Raw genomic sequence first — 21,731 nt, 5'->3', positions numbered from 1 at the left:
AAGAGACTCGGCTTGGTGTCTGTAACGCTCAGTGCGTTCCGTACAGTGGATAGGCAGTGCACCTACTCTTCCACCCTGGCAGGTGGCAGTTATATTAATGGTTCATCGCTAGAGGTCGGTCACCCAATGAAAGTTGCCGCCTATTCTACCGCCGTCTACCGGCACATCAAAAGATCAAAGGTCAAGTTGTGTGACACTATGATGGACCACATATGTTAAAGCCTATAGCCGCACTTGACCTCTGGCTCACTTGAAGGACAACCGACAATGCATGGGGAAATCGGCTTTACCTAGCGTAGTGAAGCTTTCGCTTCAAAAAAGAACACGTGTTTGTAAGGGTACACAGCAGTGCATACACTATAATATGTAGACTCCGTAAGCAAGGGGATGGGTCAAAAGCGATGTCGCGGTTGAGACTACGCGTGGCTGGGCTGTCAAGCGCACAGCCCGCAGTCAACCACCCCTTGACTATGTTATAGCGTCAACGCAGGGTTCGTAATCAAGGCCACTTATTTAGCAGCGCATATTGTAAGGCAAAACAATTTCTGCGTTCAAAAATGCCACTAAGGCACGCTGCATTAGGTGTGTTTTCATGTCGTCCTCTATTTCTTGCGAGTACTTTGATATCACCGGCGCAACCTGATAAATCAAATGTCGTCGAAAAGTCGGTAAGCTCATTCATATCAATCAGGTGCCAGAAATACTTAGTCCCAGGGGAGCGATGAGCGTCCGCGCCCATCCTAGTAGCGACCTGCCTTAGTACCGCCACCAGAATATACAAAGGGGAGCACTCGAGTGTGCAGGCGCCTACCTTTCGTTGACTCGACAGTGGAGGACTCTGAAAAAAAAGAACTCATAATTGTGCATTCAAAAAGCGGGAAACCGTAGTTCTGATGAACCTTTCATGCAGAGATGGGCAAGCGTGAGCCGTTCATATTGTATGGACACAAACCCTACAACAAAGCTAAGCAACCAGGAAACAGCAGGACAGAAATTCAGGGGTAATCAATCAGATCGCTGCGGAGAAAATGCGACAATATTCTTCATCCATTCGGCAGACTATTCCAATTGTGATCTTATGCCAATGATGTCATCTCCCGACAGCCCAGTGTGTCAACTCTCGCTGGTAACTCCGGCTGCGGTAGGAACTAAAAACGTGCCGCATTGATTGATCGCGGTCAATCCGCGTACCATCACGGCGCAGTAGTGCAGCGGTTTGGCAATGCACCACTACACCGGCAGATGACTTTGAAACAGAGCCGCCCGTGGCGCTACTGATACCCTGGTTGCTCTTCGCGAGCGACGCGATAACTTATAGCTCTCCAAGCCTCATTTTTGAACTCCGATTTATTCGAGAGGCTTTCTACATTGCACGTAGGCCTCCTGTGGTCTGAGCTATTTTGTTCTTAGTTACTGTAATTTTATTTTAATGGCATTTCATATTTCAGTCAGAAATATTTCCAGCTTTTTTTTAACGAAACTATCTGATTGGTCCAGACAGATCCCATGACCTTGTGACGTCATCACAACCTTCTTTCGGGCTCATATTAAACAAATAAATACAAGTTAGCAAAACATTGAAAATAAATTCTTGTACAGATGTCGCCGACTGCAAGTGCTTGAGAATAAAAAAACATGCTCGATATCTTTGAGCAAAGCCCTTCAACCATCCAAATTTCCACACAAGCTCTAATCTCCCAGCAGGCCGTTCTATAAATTGCCTCCCCTGGACGATCTTGAAGATATATCCATACGGAACAACATAATCTTGCGTGGAATCCCCGACGAACGCGAAACATGGAACGAAACAGATAATAAGGTGATTAGTGCGTTATCCAGTCCTTGACTCTGATTCACAGACTTCATGTATCGAGCGTGCTCATTGTTTGGGCTCTTTTCAGCCCCATCATTATTATGTGCTGCTCCTTCACAGGGGCTCTGATACACCTTCCACGGAGAGAACATCAAACCTCTCAAACACTACATTGTGTTGTCATGAAAACATGAGCCAAATAATACACTTATACACGCTGCAGTAGACCCACAATCACGAGCGAAAGTTGTCGAGCCCCTCTCGGCGACTTTTTCATGCTCGCACCCTCCTCCGTCGCTCACACCTGCGTATACAAGGTGAGAGGTGGCTATTGGTTCATGGATTTCAATGATTCAAGGATTTTATTTATGTTTCTTTCAAAATACAAAACAGTTGCTGGACCCACAGCCTTTGGCTAGTAAAGGGTCCAGTGATGAATTACGATACAAATATTAACACAGCAGAGGAGGAGTGTAATTAACAAATACAATATTTATTCTTGACGCACACAGTATAGGCAATGCAATAATATTGTGTCACAATTTCATTAAACATTACAATAGGCTTCGAAAAGGTATTTCTTTAGAACAGTTCTGAAATTATTGGCTTGCTTGATGTGTACTGGCAAAGAATTCCAGATCAAGGCCCCGTTAAATTCTATGAGCCTTTTCCCGTGCACATGAGGAGATGGGGGCAGGTTAAAGTTATGATTAGTTGCAGCTCTTGTATTTGGTATTGGGAGTTTAAACAAAGTTATGGGGAGATGATCATTAGTCTCTAAGATTCCTTTGTATACTTTGTGCAATTTTTAATTCGTACAATGCATTGAATGGCAGCACATGGACAAAATTATACAAATATCTACTGGATTGACCACGACTTGAAAATGTGATAATTCGTAATGCACATTTTTGCAGACGTATTACAGGTTCGAGATATGTTGTGAAAGTGGCACCCCAAGACAATGCAGTAAGAGAGATGACTATGAAAGAAGGAAAAGTAAAGAATGCGTATAATGGGGTTTGCAAAACATTCACGAGCTTTAATTAAAACATAGCAAGCGTGAGCGAGCATCGAACAAAGGAGTTTAATATGTGATTTCCAGTGCAGGTCTGATTAAAATAAAATACCTAAATATTTGTACGAGCCAACTTGTATTATTTTTTGGCCGCGTAATGATATGTGCAGTTCCTCAGTATTTATTTCCTTTTTTTCTGGAATGAAAAACTGTATACTTAGTCTTACTGAGATTAAGGGTTAATTGATTGGACGTGAACCACATAGAAACATTGTCTTTATGACGTCAGGCAGCTACCATGACCATGGCCAATAAGCCGCGTAGCTCCGGCGGGTCAGGAAGCTCCGCTCTCGGAAGTGGGGCCGGCGGAGGAGCGTCGACCTTCTAGAGTGCAAATTTGACGAGAGAAGAGGGAAGACGCTGAAATTCAAATTTTTACTACAGATAACTCAGTTTCCAAAAACTGCATTAAATAAAATTTTTGCTGGACAATTTTCGCGAAGTGGCGTTCTTTAACATCCGAGCCGTACTGAAACTTTATTAGAGCCCCTTTCAGAGCAACTTTGAAATCGGCGAAAACATTTTTGAACTCCCGTGATGCTATTAAGGAAAACAATATTCCCCCATCTGTATATTTCTGGAACGCTACTCGTCTATCGAGCAGTCGGTTTCTCAAATTCGGCAAAGGGCTGCTTCAATCCCCCAAGTTGCAACTTCGCTAGAGAAAACCGTTTGCCAACAATTAATACTACAACTACAGCGCAATAACTAAGAACTGTGAGCTGTTAAACCAGTCACGAGCCGACTTGCGGCCCAGTGTCGAACCACAGGCCAGCTCCTCGTGGGATGCTTCGCGAGATACTTCACATACCGTCAGCAATATGCCCTGGAAATAAGAGAGGGAAGCAGCAAATTTTCACCCACCCGTAGCATGTCTGCCTTGCAAGCTAATGTAAAAAGCATTATTAACAAGCGCGACTCTTTTCATTCCCTTATTGATACATGTAACTCCGACATCACCGTGATCACCGACACATCGCTTCATTGTAACATTCACGACATCGAGAGGTCTAGATAATTCACGACAGTGATAAGTGATTCGTAATACTGTCCTGTTTTCGTTGAAAACGCACGCAACGCCCAGGAGGCGATCTACTGCTCGCAATTTCTAAAACCGCTAGTTCATATTCAATGCGTCTTGATAGCAACTTTTAAACCATCTGGGCATCGCAGAAATCCACTACCGTAATATACTCGCTGGTCCCTATTACAGCCTCCCGAATTTTACATCAAACTTTGGCGACAGTTGCACAATGGTATTAACAGCGCCTATTTCCGACATCATAATGCTGATATTTTCTTACTCAGTGACTTTACCTTGCAGACATTTTCTGGTCTTCCAATCCACCTATTCTTAATCAGTTCTACTCCGTTAGTGATGATTTCTTGAATCTGTGTACAGTTTCTTCTTTCTCTCAGTTACATAACCCGCTAGGTTAGCCGAAGCTGCAGCTAACATCTTGGATTTAATGCTACCATAACGCCCCAATCTCGCCTGGCATGTAACACCTGCCCGAGATAAGTGACCATTTGGCTATTATTTTTGAAATCTCTGCCTCACCTTTTGAAACTAACAGGATAATTAAAGTGATCAGGAGCTACAAACCAAACTCATTTTGAGGCTGTTAACAACGAGCTGTCTCTATTCCTCGACGTCTTCCCGGATGGTTTCAAAAACTGGTCAGTACAAAATAATTGGAACGTCTACAGTACTAAAATTCATCAAGTAATCGGTAAACATATTCCCCTACGAACCATTTGTTCCAATTCAACGAACCTTGCATAACCTTCACCTAAAAAGATTATCTAAGAAGAAGAAAACGCTTGTTTCGTAACGCTACACGTTCCCCTTCAGACGCCCGGGAGGGAACCTTTGGGGGAGCCAATAACGCGTATATATCTGCACTCAAGTATGCCAAAGAAATTTGCTTATCAATAGCTTACCGTGCATGCTTACTAATGACCCGCAAAAATTCTGCCGCACAGTCTGGCGCCATACTGATATTCTGGATGTCATTAAATTGTTTCAGAACCTTAAAAATATATCTAGCCCCGGCACTCGCCTAATTAGCAGCAATTTTTTGAAAAGCACCCTAACCTACTCATCACTATGCTTTGCAAGATTTCTTCAGCCGTCCATCGACTCGTGCACTCTTGCTGCTGACTCGAAAGTCGGGAAGTTATTTCCGGCTCACAAATCAGGTAGAAAAATTCCCCTTTCAATTATTGCCCACTTTCATCTCTATTATCCCCTGCAAATTACTAGAGCACATCCTGTACTCCCATATCGCTAACTTCCTGGAACCCAGCTCGTTCTTGAACAACGCCCAGCATGCTTTTCGAAAATTTCTTTTTATGTGAAACACACCGAGCATCATTCACTCACATTCTTCATATTATCATTGATAAAGGTGCTCTAGCTGGCTGCGTATTTCTTGATTTCAAGACACCTTTTGAAAAAATTTGTCATTGACTCCGCTTTTTCAAACTAGCCCAACTAAGTCTTGAGCATAACCTTCTACTTTCGCTTGAACCATTTGTTTTAAACCGTTCCCAGTTTGTATCAGCCAACAATCGCAACTGGTCGCAATGTTCCCCTTGCTCTGGTGTTCACCTGGTTTCTGTGTTAGGTCTTTTGTAGCTGCTATTATAGACTAATATCCTTTCTGATTGTACATCTTCTAACATTAACTTATTCGCTGACGACGGAGCTACCTTTCGAGAAATTAACGCATCCGACGACAGTAATGTCTTGGAATGTGATATGGATGCTGTTACTAATTTTGTGTATTAGTGAAAAATGCATCCTAATATATCGAAATAAAAAGCCTTACGTGCCTCTAGAAATTCTTCCAGTCATAGCCTCTGTTACCTAAAAAGAAGTGGTCTCGAATCTGTCACTTCGTAACGTTATATCGGCATCGAAATCTCCTCTGATCTTACTTTGTCTCTTCACAATAACACCATAATTAACAATGCTAGTCCCATGGTTGGTTATCATAGTCGTAAGTTTTCGTCTGCCGTCAGCTCACGTCGTCCTCTTGTAAAAGACACTTGTCCGTAGTAAACTAGAATAGCCGGCATCCATTTGGGACCCCAGGTGTGCTAACCTATGCCCTCGAGCTTGTTCAGAATGACTGTTTGTTTCATTCCGCACAATTATCACCGCACCGCTAGCATATCATCAATGAAACGCATGTTAAATATACCTTCATTACCTTCTCGTCAGAAATTTCATTGCCTTTGCTAATTCCGTAATATTTTTCATATTAACTTATTTTATTCATTTACTACCCTCTCCGGGTACCTAGTTATTTAAAGAGAGGGGAGGGGGGCAAACACAAACTAATACAGGACAAAAGGTACAAATATTACAAAAAGTCAAAACTAATATTGTAAAATACAGGATGTAAAAACCGAAAATATCTCAGCAAAGATGAAAGGCAAACACGAAAAATAGTGTATACCAATAATAATGGTCCCAGAAATGTTACATAGTAGGGTGATCAGAAATAGGAATATAAAAATACATCGCACAAGGAAAACAGTAGTTACAAATAAAATGTCACTTGCTACAATAGCTTATGAAACAGAACCTTCAGCCGTTCTAAAATTGCGAATAGTCGTTATACTAGTAAGCGATGCAGGTAAGTTATTCCATTCTTTGCGGAACCGGGGCAGAAATGGATATGAATAGTTGAATGTGTTACAACGTGGAATATTACTATTTGTGGTGGTTATGATGAAATGCCAGGTACGGTGGCGGTTGGAGCCGAAGTGAAAGTAATTACGAGTTGTGATAAAACATTTTGTGAAAAAGATACAGGCGTGATATTCTTCTGATTCGTAGTGCACTCATCCCTTCGCCTTCATACATATCATCTCGATTGGAATCGCACCATTCAGGACAAAAACATGCAGCAACTACTTCATTCCCCGAACATACAAAGACTGCAACCACTTTCCGGATAATTTGCCAGAGGCGAAAACATTCCTCATTTTCGAACCGCATTTGACAACATTGCTTATGTAGATCATTGACTTGTCTGCTCCTCGTTTTTTGTTTTGCATTGTGCTTGTCTTAATCATCCACTGCTCTCGGCAATGCCCAAGGCCTTGGGGGTAAAACAACGGCAACCAGCCGTGAAATATTTGAAAACATACTGAAAACTAGATATATATCCTGTACATTTACTAGAAACAAACCAGTCAACTCATGCAAGCAGTGTCCCTACATGCGAAAACTCTAGTAGTGGTTGCGCGCAAGGCCTGCTGAAACAAATCTAAAATAACTGAACTTGTCGGCGTGGGAATGACCGAGAAGAAAAATGCATCCAATGAAGATAGAGTACACAGGCATCGCAAAGCAGCTAAACTACATTTACAAGAATGACAAGGTGAAAATCTTTATTAATGCAAATCAAGCACTTTCAGAACGGCATTTTATACATAAACAACGGTGTTAAAGTAAGCTCCCTACCTCCGTATGACCCACCAGTGAGGAACCCGAGTGTATCCGGACCTGATACACAGTAGTTGTTCAGTACAAATAAAGCGCTGGCAGTTACAGTATGCTAATGTAGTAAAGTCGGTGCTAGAAAAAAAAACAAGAGATTTGGAAGTTTATTTCAAGAATAAATATTCTACAAACGAAAATTTGCCTAAACAGACCCACGAGACGATAATTCCTGTACATGCTCGTAATACAGCTTCCTACTACCAGGAAACGTTTCGGGTGAATTAAGTTTAAAAGGGGTAGATAATAAACTTAAGATTACCACCGTAATTTGGCGCCAAGATTTTAAAATATTGTTGGTGTCATGAATTAGGAATTTCAGTGGACACACTTTCCGGTATCTTTCATGATCTGCTGATGGTATGAAATGTCCGCACCCGGCGATTGGTAAGAATGTTAACGCCTGAGAAGAAAGCAGCGTGTCGCCAGCAATACAGCCAAAATAATTTAGGCATGGGTGAAAAAAATGCTGGAGGCTTCGAAATTTTACGATTGATGAAACATGGGTCGACCACAACGATCTGGAGTCTAAGCAAGAGTGCGTAGCATGGAACCACAAAGGCCATTATCTCAAAATAACTCCGTGCGTACATATAAGCTAGAAAGATTATAGGAACATAATTTCAGGATACAGATGCGTGTATTTACTATAATTTTTGTCGGACAAGGCCACACACACACCACTACATTGCTCTAAAACCTTCGAGAAATGCGGGGTAACTCTTCAATAAAGAATAAAGGTGGCAGAAGTCACCTCCAGAAAGTTAAAACTGCCCAAAAGACGAGGACATAGGAAACGATGAACACCGAACACACCACGGGCGCCTCGTCTTTTGCGCAGTTTCAACCTTTCTGGAACTAAGAACCAACTAACCCGCAAGAAACTCCTACTAGAAGACACCTATTTTTCAAAAATGAAGACATTACGCAAGCAATAAAAGTCAAATGCCGTAGAGAGTAGCTTAATAGTGTGTTGTTGCTTCAGGACAACGCGCGAACTCATCAGTCTCGCAAATCCAAGTTGAAATCTGAGAATTCGGCTTCATGGAGCTTAACCATTCACTCTGTGGTTCACACCTGGGTCCTAGCGATTACTTCCTTTTTCGTAAGCTGAACTGCTTTTACTGCGTGGGAAAAAAAAATTTCGTTAAAACTTTATTGAAAGAAGGTGCAACCGGATTCCTGCACAGCAAGAAGCCTCCTTGTGTTGCGAATGCAACGATAGAACGCATAGTGGAATTAGTTCGTTGATGTCAAGGGGCATAACACTGATATGTAGGAAGTTCAAGTTTCTACGAAAATTTTGTTTTCGCACTGAGGCAGGAAACTAATTAAGCACCCCTCGTATTAACCTTATCAGCAGCTACCGGATGTGCAAACTCTGCAGGCACTTGGTGAACGCATTCACTGAATCGAAGTGTGCAATGTGCAAGAAAATGGAAACGAACTTTTTTTTTCTGACCCCGAGGGGTGCAAAGGTGCAGATCGCTTCTGCTATGTCTATGCTTTTAGTCAGTTCGCTTTTAAAAGATAACACTCTAAGGTCAGGTAATGTAGAAGTAACAATCCCATTCTAGGTGTTAAGCAGGTTTTAAGAGGTTTCCGCATAGATTCTCATATTTCGTGATGCCTCACACTGAGGCATCCTGAAAAAAATTTGCAGGTCTGGTAAAAATTGTGCTAGAAAATGAATGATGAATGTGATGAAGTCCAATGTGGACCTTGTTCTTGGCCTTTTTTAGGGCAAGCCGATTGCTTGCAGGTGCCGCCATATCAAAGTTATTTCGACGGAAAGTGCGCTATTAGACAATTATTCATGGTAAGATATGACTTTCGCTAAGAAAACATTGACCTCATTCAGAAGACTCTTCAGCAAGTGCAGAGTCACCATCACGGTCACTGCACCTCCCCCCCCCCCCCCCGTTCTCTTCGGCAGCAGCACCCCCTTGAACTCTGCACTCGGTGCGGACCGCACCCTCGGCACCCCTCTAGTGATGCCACTGGCGGAATTTTTGCTGAATGAAGACTATACTTCGAACGCCGTGGAATATGCTGACCACCGTGTCAAATTAAATATGGCAGCACGCTGCTGTGGCCAGTATTTGTGGTGCAGCGTTGAGCCCCTGGTGCCCGGCGTACAGCTGGCGCAAGTGCAAGGGTCTGTGGTGCAGCTGCGTCAGCCGCGACGGTTATGCGTAACTGATCTGCTGCCGCCGCTGCGAAGGCTGATCAGTGTGTTGTTCAGCCGTCATAATAGCCTAATATGTCGCGTTGCTGTACATGAAGCAAAGTATTCCAGGATAACAGGTTCTAACTGACATGCACTGATTGTGAATTCTGTTTCCAGATCCATTCCTTCTCTGGATAACTGCAAAGGCCGTTAAAAGCAACAGAGCTGTGAAAAACGCTTAGAAATGAAGCTCATGCCAGCCAGGTACGACAAATGAGAGAAAGAATCATGCAGTTTCTGCTATTTCAGCCCAAACAGGAATCCCAAATCTCCTCGACATCAGTAAGAATTGAACTTTCTTCTCTGATTGCCCGTAAAAGTAGACAGCATTGAAAATTTTTTGAATAGCCATATAGTGAATTTCAGGACTAAGCTGCTGAAAGTAAGTCAGCAAATTAATGCGGAATCTTTTGGAAATAAATGACATAATGGAGTCCCACGCGTGCTGAACGGAGCATTCAGCTCGAACGTATAGAAAATGTTTAAGCCTTATGAGATATTCTCGCACAACGATGGCTTGACGGGTCACCGCGGCAGAAAGTGACTGCCGAGGTTGGGCGCCGCCCGACGAGAACACTCGTTCAGCTGTTCCTAGCAGCGACCGCTATGGATGCGCGGGTTCACCGGATGAGATGCGCTGAAGTGGGTTTTCATGCGCAAAAATTCTTGCCAGCTGCTTAGTACATATTTTCCGAATTTCTAGCGCGAAAAGAGGAGCACGCAAGAAATAAAGTGGACCGGACTCAGCGTTACTAACAACTTCTTTCACTTCTTTGCGCCCGGAAGAGCGTAAAGTAGAGAAGTTTTTTTACTGTTACGCCGGAAAAATGCTCAATTATGCATTTATTGCGCTTCTGGCCCTCGTGAGATCATGGATGGGTACAGTCGTGGTTTCGCTGTCTGAAAGATTTTTTCTGCGCCCATCAGCAAAATCTATAACAAGACATCAGTTGATTGCAGTCGCGCCTCTATGACGACCTAGTGTGCTACCACCGGTTGGACAGCGTGTTATTTCTGGGAACGCGTGATTTAGGCGTTCTGGTGAGGAAGAATGAGGAGCTAACAAACTTTCTATCTTTTTACCAAGAACTCGGAACACGCCCTTGTGCAAGAAAACCGCTCACCCCCCCCCCCCTCCCTCATTCTAAAGAGGGTATATTACGTTCGGCCACTAAAAAAAGCAGATGGTGGCGGTAAAAATGAACTAAAGATGGTTATTTGCGAAGCACATGAGATCTCGCAGCCACGTGTTTCATATGGGCGCGTTGGGCCCGAGACACTCCAGGTCCTGTTTCGCCGACTGTTGTACGTACCTCGCTCATCCCTCAGACTGGCCAAGCGAAGCTAAACCTCTCAGAACGCTCTAATTCTCTCTGAAATTCCACCTCGCATCCCGCACGATGCCAAGTAGTGCAGGTGCTGCACTGGAGGGTTACGGTACGTCGAGCGGACTTTCCTCTCCGCTGTAACCCCGCATACACCCCGCCCACTAGTGGAGCACTCTGAAGGAAAACTTTCGACGACCTAACGTAGGCAAAAAGAGCCATCAGCTGGAAAAACGCGCCCCACTTCCCCAGTGAGCAGTTCCATACGACGCTTCCCATAATTACATATATTTTCAGTATGGCTCATATGCACACTGCGTGCAACACATGGAGTCCCGCGCGTGCTGCACGGAGCACTCAGCTCGGACATACTACACAATGCACAAGCCCTCTGCAAATAGGTTGTACTCTCTAAAGCTAAACCACGTGGTGTCGGAAAGCACTGGCGAGCCATTCCTAAAATCCTTTGTGCCGGTATCACTTCGCCACTCACGCGCAATGTTCAACAGTCACATGACGGTACACAAACAATTGCGGGTATCCTAGTCCCAAAGGTTTCAAGCACTAGGATTTCGGTGCCGGTTTTGTTCCATGTCCAACGACTTACCCATCATGGATGACTGAAGAGTAGACACCTCGGTATCACCTGCGACGGAAGAAAACAGTTCACAAGGCGAAGGTGATCATTGAGCCTATTCCTGTTTTCGTGTTAGTTTTCGGCGAACTAGTAACTATAATAAGGTTCCACCTTAAGTTGTCGTTCGTGAGGCAAAACAAGAAATCATAAACAAAGAAAATAATTAGGCAGGACGAAGGAAATTTTGAGTAACAGTGAAAAACCTTCCTTCACTTCGGTACTGTGCTCGTCGAAAAGTAAGTGTACTCAATATCTTCAAAGACGTCTCCGCCATGGCAAACCGTCCTGATCCGAAATTAGAGGCTACGACCACAGTTTGTGCAAGCCTGCTGCCTTCGGTGCTCAGCTGTAGAACAACCTGGCGGTGACATCACTAATTAATCCACTCGACGGATCTCATCTAAAACTTCAGGGAATGCTTTGTACGTAGAAAAAGGCCTACGCAACAATACACAGCTTGAAACTAGGTTTAACAAACGAAAATCGATCTTCATTAAACGTAACATTACTACCTTTCATGAAAGGCCTGCCGGCTAGCGAACTTCCCCCAAACTTTTTACGCAATGTCACGCGTGTCTTAGGCTTGTGCTGCTGTGGTAATGATTGTATTCCTCGTATTTCTGCGATGTACGCAGCACGCGCTCCCGTTCAGACTCGCGAAGGTATACGCAAGGAAGGAGAAATCGACCGTGGGGTGAAACATCAGCTCGCAATGGCAGCTGCCTCGAGCACAGGAATTCCAAAATACACTGCCGGCCCTAAAAGAGGACGTCCACAACACGCTCGGTGTGGAGTTTGAGGAGTGTCGCTAGGAAATCCCACTGATCGTTTCAGAAGAAAACTATCTGCATCTCTTTCTAGCATTACTCAGCCACTGGTTCTGACTTCTATCACTTCTGGTTCTCGCAGGTGGTCTCAACAAGGTTCAAGATAGGTGACAACTTACCCATGGTGGAAAAAGAGTTCCTCCTAACGCAGGCCGGCGCCGCTGACAGTCGCACAAGCCCTCGGAACAAAAGATCCGCTACTGACTGTTGCGGACAATGATGACGACGGCCGATGCTCTCAATGATGGTATGGCTGCTTCCAGCAGTTCCAGAAGGCAAAACGGGTTCGAAGAGAGTAGCATGAAGGACTCCGTAACCTGCCCAGATATTGTAAACGTTGCGCGCTTAATGAATAAGTGGACGTTTCAAACTGCCGCGCAGGAAAATCAGAGCCGGCAGAAACACCTGCGAAGAAATTAATATCCTAGGGAACGGTGCTCTCTATGAAGCGCGTGGAAAACAAAGATGAAGGTCGGGAAACAAAGGCTCTTATTCTTTGCGCTCAGCCTTTGCCCCAAAAATTCCGCCTAGAGGAGAATTGTTTATTCCAAATGAGATGGCGCTTTGACCTATGCAGGCTCAGAGCGAACATGTTGAGAAGAATGAAGCCTAATGGGGAACTATAGGCGGCGAACTAGGCGCTATTTGCCAAGTTTTCCGCGAAAGGTTCTTTCGATGAAGCATGGAGGTCTAAGCATTGAAGTGAGGCCGCCGCGACCGAGATTCGATCCAGCGACGTTGGCTTCAGTAGCCAAACGCCGAAGCCACGGTCACCTCGGGGGGTCGTTTACACTAGGGAAAAAAAGACAGAGGACACTTGACCGCGAGTGCTGGAACGTTAGCAGTGGTGTGAAGGCAAACAATGTTTAACGTTGCCGCGTAAAAGGTACCGTGCTGCGGGAACCTGGCGTTGGCGTTAGCGAAAATCCTAAGAGATGGAGCGAGTCCTTGAGATGAGAGCGGAAAGTTTCCATTCGTCGCAGAGACCGCCAAAAGACACTGCAAATCTGTTACGTTAAATACGTTACCGCTCGCCTACAGATAAGGCTGAGTGCCGCTCGCTTTAACGTAACAGCTGTAAAATGATATTGGGCGTTGCTCGTTTCCTGCGAGTAGCGACTGGGGCACCTGCGAAAACCGGCGACGTCGCTTCGACGGACGCGGTTTTACGTGCATCTCTACTTTCAGGCTTTCCTCTAACGTCTCTTTCGCCGCTACTCTGTCTGCACGTGGCAGTGATTGTGGCTCAAGTGGAGCCAGTGGGCAGCCCCATGCACTTTCCTTCTATTCTTCCTTCAGTCACATTAACTAAAACAGCGCTTTCGGCGGCACGTATCGCCTACTTTTTACGTTATTTGGCCACCGACCCAGCAACGCTTCTACGCTGTCGTGCAACCGCTGCAGGCTCTACCTGCCATTCTCGAGGAGCAAGTCATGACGACTGCCACAATGCCCTCTAAACAGCCTCAATATGCATTCACTGGAGTTTCCGGGTCCCACCTGTATCTGAGCCGGGAAGGACGTAACAAAAGCATGATAGCTGGAACAAAAACCCCTGGTTTATGGGAACGTGTTGCTTACACAGCCCAGAAGGGCTAACAGGCCGGTCGCACCGCGCATTTCAGGGACACAGAAACACCGTCATCGACGGGCTGATTAATCTTCGCGGGAACACACGAAAATAGTTACCAACTACATGCGTTAGTTAAGCTCTATTAAGTAGATTAAATAAGCGCGATAACGAAGCCATTACAGGAGTCCTAGTGCTCCGGGGGACGATCTCCTTAGAGCCGTGGTCTGCAAGGTATCCGCACCGAGCTCTCCGGTGAACTGGCCGTGCGAAGTTGTGGCCCAGCATTCCTTTGTGTCGATTCCGAGGCCTGCGATAATGACATAGCCGAAGAATGCGAGGCAGGTACCCAAGAATTGTCGGTTGGCCTGCTCGGTCCAACGGTGTCGTAGCTGCTCGTCTCAGCACACTGCTCTCGCGTCTGTACGAGGAGATATCGACGGTTCCGCCGCAGAACTCGCCCATCTTCAGTCAGCAGCTGGCAGGGGCTTGCAGCAGGCGTGCTTACAACCCCCGCCCACCTGGTCCCTCGCAGACGCACTATGTCGCATCGCGAAAGTACCCGCAGAGGTTTGCCCTGTGCTTGTTGGCGACGCTTCTTAATCTCAGTGCTCGGCATTTCGTTGAAGTCGGAAAGGTTGTCTCGGAGGCGCCTCCCTTGCAAACGTTCACCCTGTGATTGTCCGTCCTCGCGTGATACTGAACGATGAAGTAGCAGGCCTTGCCAGAAGTTGTCGCCTGAATCCTGGGTTTTCTTCAAGATCCGTATGACCACCTGCGCACCTTTCTCCACCTGACCATTCGACTGCGTATACTGGAAGCCAGAAGTAACATGTTTAAATTCGTATTTTTGTGCAAACAAGGCGAACTCACGGCTCGAAAACTTTGGGCCATTGTCCGTGCAAACTTACAGTGGCATGCCATATCCTGCAAAGATAAAGCTGAGAGCACAGTTGTAGTACTTGTGCTAGCGTGCTGAAGTTGTTGGACCTATGGGATTTTAGAAAATTCGTCTTAAGCGACAAGGTACAAATGTCTAGAAAAGAAAAAAGATGTCCACTCCAACCCTGTACCACACGCATCGGGGAACTGGCCGAATAAGGAGTGGTTCTTTTGTGTGTGCATAAGCAGATTTCTTGCAGGTTCGATAGCTTGCTGCTAGTGAAAACATTTCACTGTTAAGGTCAGGCCAAAGGACAAGTTGGCGTGCGCTGTCCAATTTTGCATGGCTGGTTGTCCCATATGAATACTTTTTTCCCTTATTTTTTCTCAGACAATGACTAAGAGGAGGCCAAGGCTAAAGGCTAAGAGCCTGATGAGGCCTTGGCCCCTTGTACATGCGGTTGCATCGATGAACAAATCTCGCAGATAGACTTGGCTCAGTACAACGATTGAGATAAAAAAATACCAGTTTTCAAAAGGCATAAAAAAAATGTACCACCCTGTACATCAGTTCGAAACATTTCAATCGTGCAGAACAAAACAAGACTTCTGGTTACGCTCGCAAGTCGGCACAAAAAGCAATGGCAACGTTGTGCATCAAATGCGAAACCCGCAATAAAACGTCAGAACCATATACACCACGAAAGAGAAACAAAACAGAATCTCAAAATAATGTGGTTTTGGAAAAATGTAAACGCAATACATGTACAGTGGCAATACAATATTCAAGTAAAGACCACGAGAAAATCTAGAATATGGTTATTCAACCCTTAAAGCAAATCATTGAGCCGTGTATGAAATTCAGAAATTAACCAAGATGCTTCTGCATTCCCTTTTAAAAATAGCAAAGGATTTCTTGACGTTGACGTCTATTTCAGAGCGGTTCAACAGTTTAGTGGACTGAAAAGTTATCGTTTGCCTACCGTAATTGGTTCGTATCTTTGGCGCTCTCCTTTTAAGATCGCGGATCGGGTATGTGCTGATATGTTCTATCGGAGGGACATGCAGTTTATTTCGGGAGATCCATTGCAGTAGTTTGAAGTAATAGATCTGGTTTGCTTTTAGCATACTCTATTTAATGAAAAGAAGCCTTGTTCGCAGGTTTCGTCTATCGCCTTTGTAATTTTCATACAAGCGTATTATCTTTTTTGAGCAACAATTAACTTATGATAGTTATAGATTGTGGTGGTGCCCCAAACTAATATTCCATAACTCAATCTGGAGTAAAAAAGGGAGTAATACAGGATCTGTTTTAAGGGTGTAGGTATAAGGTTCCGGATTTTGTAGATGCTGCCAGTTATTTGGTTATTTGCGCCAGTTCCGCTGTTAATTTATTAACGTGCGTGGTCCATGAAAGCTTTTCACTGAACCAGATGGCCAAAACCTTTTGTTCTTTTACCTGCTCTATCAAATTTCCGTCATAGGTTGTATTTATTGTTGTGTAGTCTCGCCTATTTAGGGGCTTGAAAACTATGTACTTTGTTTTGCTTGTGTTTAACCTCAATTGGTTGTTTGAAAGCCACCGTGATAATTTACCTATGTATTCATTACCAGCCTTTTCCAAGCTTTCTTTGCTTGCTCCTGTGAAAAAGACATTCGTATCATCCGCATATAAAACAATATCAGAAAAGCCATTTATTGAAGTAATCATTTATGTATACTAAGAATAAAAGCGGACCTAAGATGGATCCCTAGGGCACACTTAAAGAATTCGCATTTTACTGGATGATAAGCCATTCATGTCAACATACTGGCAGCGTTCACTTAGATAACTGTTTAATAAATTCAATGCTACGCCTCGTACACCGTACATAAGAAGCTTTTTAAACAAAATCTCGTGATCTACAGTATCGAAATCTTTTCTTAAGTTTTAAAATAATCCTAAGGTCAAAAGTTTTGTTTTCAATATTTTACACAATCTTTTCTTTAATATGAAACGGGGCCATTTCCGTGGATTTTTTCCTTTGAAACCCATACTGAACAGAGGTTTTAATCTGATGCTTTTTAAAAGAAGACACGAGTCGGTCACATATAACAGCTTCAAATATTTTTGAAAAAACCGGCAGGACAGAAATCAGGCGATGGTTATTAACGTCTAGTACTCCCCCACCTTTATATACGGGTGTGACTTTGGCAATTTTTAGTTCTTTGGGATACTCTCCAGACTCAAGCATTGTATTAATAGTATGTGCTAGTATTGAACTAATAATAGATGCTGTGTATTTCACCGGCAGGGGTTTTATTCCGTCGTCACCAGCTGCGGCACCATTCCTTAGTTGCGTGATTATTCTGTCAATTTCAGCAGGAGTAGATGGCAAAAGCATGATCGATTCTGGCAGGCTATGTCCTTGCGGGTTTTTATCTGTGCGCGTATTTTGCCCATCATAGTGGCCAATATTAACAAAGGGACGATTCATTTTATCTGCCAGTTCCCGTCCATCGACGTGCTCGTTGCCGCTCAGTATCTCTTGCACACCATCTCGTGTCTGCTTTCTGCTCATAAGGTGGTTAACCACGTCCCACATTTTTTTCTGGTCTCCATTAATCTGAGTAAACTTTTGCTGATAGAAACCGGATTTTGCTTTTTTTCAAGTCCGAATTGAGTCTATTCCTGAACTTTTTATGCTCAGCAAGCAGAGTAGGATCACGATTATTTATGAAAGCATGGTACATTTTATCCCTTTCTTTTATTCTTTTATATAGATCTCTTGTTACCCAAGGTTTTCTTATTTCTCTGTTTATTGTATTACTTTCTCGCAGAAGAAAAGCAGCGTTATAGCACGAAAGATACTGAAGAAAAAACTTTTTATACGCTAATTTTTGGTTGGTGTCTTTAAATATGGGATCCCAGTCTGCTTGCTCTAAAAGAGAACAGAAGTCTTCCAACGTGTTTTCGTTCATTGTACGAACCAGTAACCTGTTACGCTTCCCTTTGCCATAGTTTTTCTCCACGACAGAGACCAGGCAAAAGATTGGCATGTGGTCGCTGATACTGCTTGTTATCACACCAGCAGACAGATTCTCGACTTCAATGTTCGTGACGCAGACATCAATACACGTGGCTGTATTTGAAGTAATCCTGGCTGGTAGCGTTATCATAATTTTCCAAGCATGCTCATGAGCAATATCTAGAAATTCCTTTGCGCATGGTCCATCAGATAGTGTATCAATGTTCACATCGCCGAGAATAACAAAAGTGGCAGCTAGATTCCCAAGTGATTCCAGGGCGTTTTCGAAAAAGTTTATAAATTCGGCTACGCTGCCGGATGGCGGTCTGTACAGTGCACCGGTCACCACATTAGATATCTTAACAAAAAGGCTTTCGATATTTTCGTTCATCTTAGTTAGATGTTAAAAAATTACATATGGATAACAATTTTCAAAATTTTCCTTCGCTTGCTTTGTGTAAGATAACTATGAAGTCTTTAGAAAGCATTCCTTCAACAGAAAAGCCTTCTGCAGAAGACTCAAGTTCACCTTCAACTGGCTGGGCCCTGTAAGTAGTAGCATGCAGTTTTTCAGCAGTGCGAGCGCCGATGTTGCCGTTAAGATATAACCCAAAGACTCTACTGGCTGAATTTCCTCGTCGTCCCTGCCAGTGTCTTCGCTGCTGCTGTAAACACCAGTGCATCGTGACTCCATATCAGCAAGAGCCATATTCCTGCCGGGGTTGTACTGCAAAACGAAGTCATGCATAAACAGACGAAAAAAATTATTTGTAGTCGAGCCGGCATGTCATCGATTGCTTCTTCCGAAGAGTGACTTGTGGTATATTTCTATGATCCATTTTCGCCTCAAGAAACACTGTTAAAAAATTTCGCACCAAAAGCGAATGCCAAGTGCGTCCTTTTCAATTTGAGCGTATCTCTGCTCCGCCTGTGTTTGAACCCGTGATGCTTATGCCACGTACAGGTCGCCAATCACCAGTATGACGGTGCAGAAGAGCCGCTCCTTCACCGTTCCGCGAAGTGTTGCATGTAATCTTTGCGTGCCTTCAAACGCCAAATATAGCAAGAATGGGACCTGTGGTAAAAAGCTGTGAAGCACAATTCTACTCTCTGGCAAGGTTTTCAGTTCACAGAAAATCAGAGCGACACTGCATAAGATTTCGTTATAGTGCCGCTCTTCCAGACAACAGCCCGGAAAAAGCACGAGGACGGAACAAACACGACGACACGACGACGGAACAAACAAAGCGCTCGTGTCGTCGTGTTTGTTCCGTGCTCGTGTTTTTTCCGCGCTGTTTTCGCATAGATAATAGTAACCAACTTGCTCAGCTTTCCGTACTTCCAGACAACTGCGGCACAAATTTCCGGAAGTTCTTCAGCACACTCAGCACACATTTAATATTGCAACCTCGTGTTCTCAGGTGGCGCTCGAAGCGCCATCCATCCACGTGGGGCGTTGCGTGCGGAGAGGAGGAGGAAATGGCTGAACACTTGATACTTTTCTGTAAAGGGCTTCACCCTACAGTGGAAAGCAGCGGGGTTGACTTATCCAAGGCATCGGGGTTTAAGAACAGTGCAGGGAAAGTAGATTTTGAGCGGGTAGAAGTAACCAAGAGAAGGTTATCTGATTGGTGGCTAAAATCAAGACAAGAGTAAAATTTCATAAGTTATGGCTAGGTGACTTGAGCCACCGTCCGATTTAAAGGGTTTAGCCTTATCCATCCATCCATCCATCCATCCATCCATCCATCCATCCATCCATACATACATACATACATACATACATACATACATACATACATACATACATACATACATACATACATACATACATACATACATACATACATACATACATACATACATACATACATACATACATACATACATACATACATACATACATACATACATACATACATACATACATACATACATACATACATACATACATACATACATACATACATACATACATACATACATACATACATACATACATACATACATACATACATACATACATACATACATACATACATACATACATCGACGAAGTGTATCGCGCTGGCTAGCTGCAGAATTCTGTCCGTCCGCTGTCTCTGAATATTGTTGCTCTGTCTCGGTGACATATTTTGGTGTAGGCGCTGGGTAAAGATCCCTGTAGGCGAAAATAACGAAGCGCCGACCAACAGGTGTTGTCAAGATGGAAGGACGTTTCGACTTCCACACGGAAGTCTTGTTCACTGATGGAAAAATTTCGCACACAAAGCTTAAGTACGTTGTGTTAATCGTCGCAGGCATCTAGCGTACGAGGGCGGTAGATTGCCGATGTTACGGTTGAGCGTCTGATCTGTTGTCTGGATAAACAAAGACTCCAGATGTTGGCGTGACATCCAGTTTTTCTCACGGTCGATAATTGCCGCTTCTTCCCAAGCGATATCATGCTTCGTGTTTTCAACGTGTTCAGCCAGTGCGTTGGAACAAGCCTTCTTTTTCTTAACATCATTCTTGTGCTCATTCAGCCGTCTTTCAAAGTTTCCGCTTTCACCTATTTAGGAGTGATCGCAGTCTGAGCAGGGGACTTTATAAATTACTCCGGGAAACTTTTCCTTTTTTAGCTTGTCCTTTACGGACACCAACTCGTGACGAAGTTTGCACGCAGTCACGAGAACTATATGCACATTGTAGGTGCGAAAAACGCGGGCCAATGACTCGCTCACGCCTGGCACATAGGGTATTGCAGCTCGGGCACGGCAAGGTAGGCGAACGGGCTGAGCTGGTCTCGTTGTCTGCTGTATTACAGCGTTCACGAAGTGCTGTGGGTAGCCACGATTGTTGAGCTCGCGTCGCACTTGGCGTATGTCAGAGGCTTTTTCTTCGGGTTTCGAGCATATTCTTTCCGCACTACGGACGAGGGTAGAAACGACGGAGCGCTTATGGCACGTAGGATGGACTGAATTAAAGTGAAGGTATTGGCCTGTGTGCGTGTCCTTTCTGTACACCTTGAATGATAGGCGGTCATCACGTCGCTCCACCGTGACGTCCAGAAAAGGAAGATGGCCAGAAATCTCCTCCTCGACGGTAAACTGGATGGAATCTTCCATGCTGTTCAAATGGTTCGTGAAAGCAGCCAAGGCATTCTTTTTGATTATGCAAAAGCAGTCATCAATGTACCGCAGGAAGACCTTCGGGCGCGGCTCGAACGAAGCCAAAGCGCGGCTTTCCAGTGCTTCTATTGTGAGGTTTGCGGTTGGGACCGAGATAGATGCTCCCATGGCAGTGCCATGAACCTGCTTGTAGACAGTGCCCCGAAAGATGAAGTACGTGTTCTTCAAGCAAAACTGCAGAAGCTTCAACAGGTCCGATGGATCGATGGGTGTCCTAGCACTCAGTCCGTCGTCGTCCCGAAGCGCTGAACGGCATACCTCCACCGCCAGATCAACGGGGACGCTGGTAAACAGTGATCTGACGTCAAATGACACCATTATCTCGTCGCTGTCAATCGTGATTTCGCATACTTTTTCAGTAAAATCAAAGGAGTTGCGTACGAAAATCGGTCTCTTGCCAACGAGTGGCGCAAAACTTTGTGCAAGTAGCCTGAAAGCCGGTACAAGGGAGAGCGGGTAAAATCCACTATTGGTCGCATTGGAACGCCTGGCTTGTGGATCTTCGGGAGGCCATATAAAGCAGGGGCAGATCCATTGTGGCAGAGGAGCGTGAAGTATAACGACCTGTGCTGTGGTGGAACAAACTGGAAGACGTCTGTCAAAAGCCTTTGCAACTCTCGCTCTACCTTGAGTGTAGGGTCCCGCTTGAGTCGCATGTACGTGCCATCATCCTCC

General features: G+C 44.4%; 1 long non-coding RNA gene across 1 annotated transcript; it reads right to left on the bottom strand.

Moving 5' to 3' along the window:
• Window positions 1-811: 811 nt before the first annotated feature.
• Window positions 812-12,643, bottom strand: LOC144106936 (uncharacterized). The gene is made up of 3 exons (XR_013309166.1): window positions 12,546-12,643; window positions 11,570-11,608; window positions 812-838 (listed from the first exon to the last, which is right to left on the bottom strand). It is a non-coding gene; the product is annotated as an uncharacterized LOC144106936 (long non-coding RNA).
• Window positions 12,644-21,731: the final 9,088 nt, after the last annotated feature.

This window comes from Amblyomma americanum, chromosome 10, assembly GCF_052857255.1.
Source record: "Amblyomma americanum isolate KBUSLIRL-KWMA chromosome 10, ASM5285725v1, whole genome shotgun sequence".
Classification (NCBI taxonomy): domain Eukaryota; kingdom Metazoa; phylum Arthropoda; class Arachnida; order Ixodida; family Ixodidae; genus Amblyomma; species Amblyomma americanum.
Note: the sequence above shows the minus strand (reverse complement) of the source record. Positions and strands in the feature narration are given on the sequence as shown.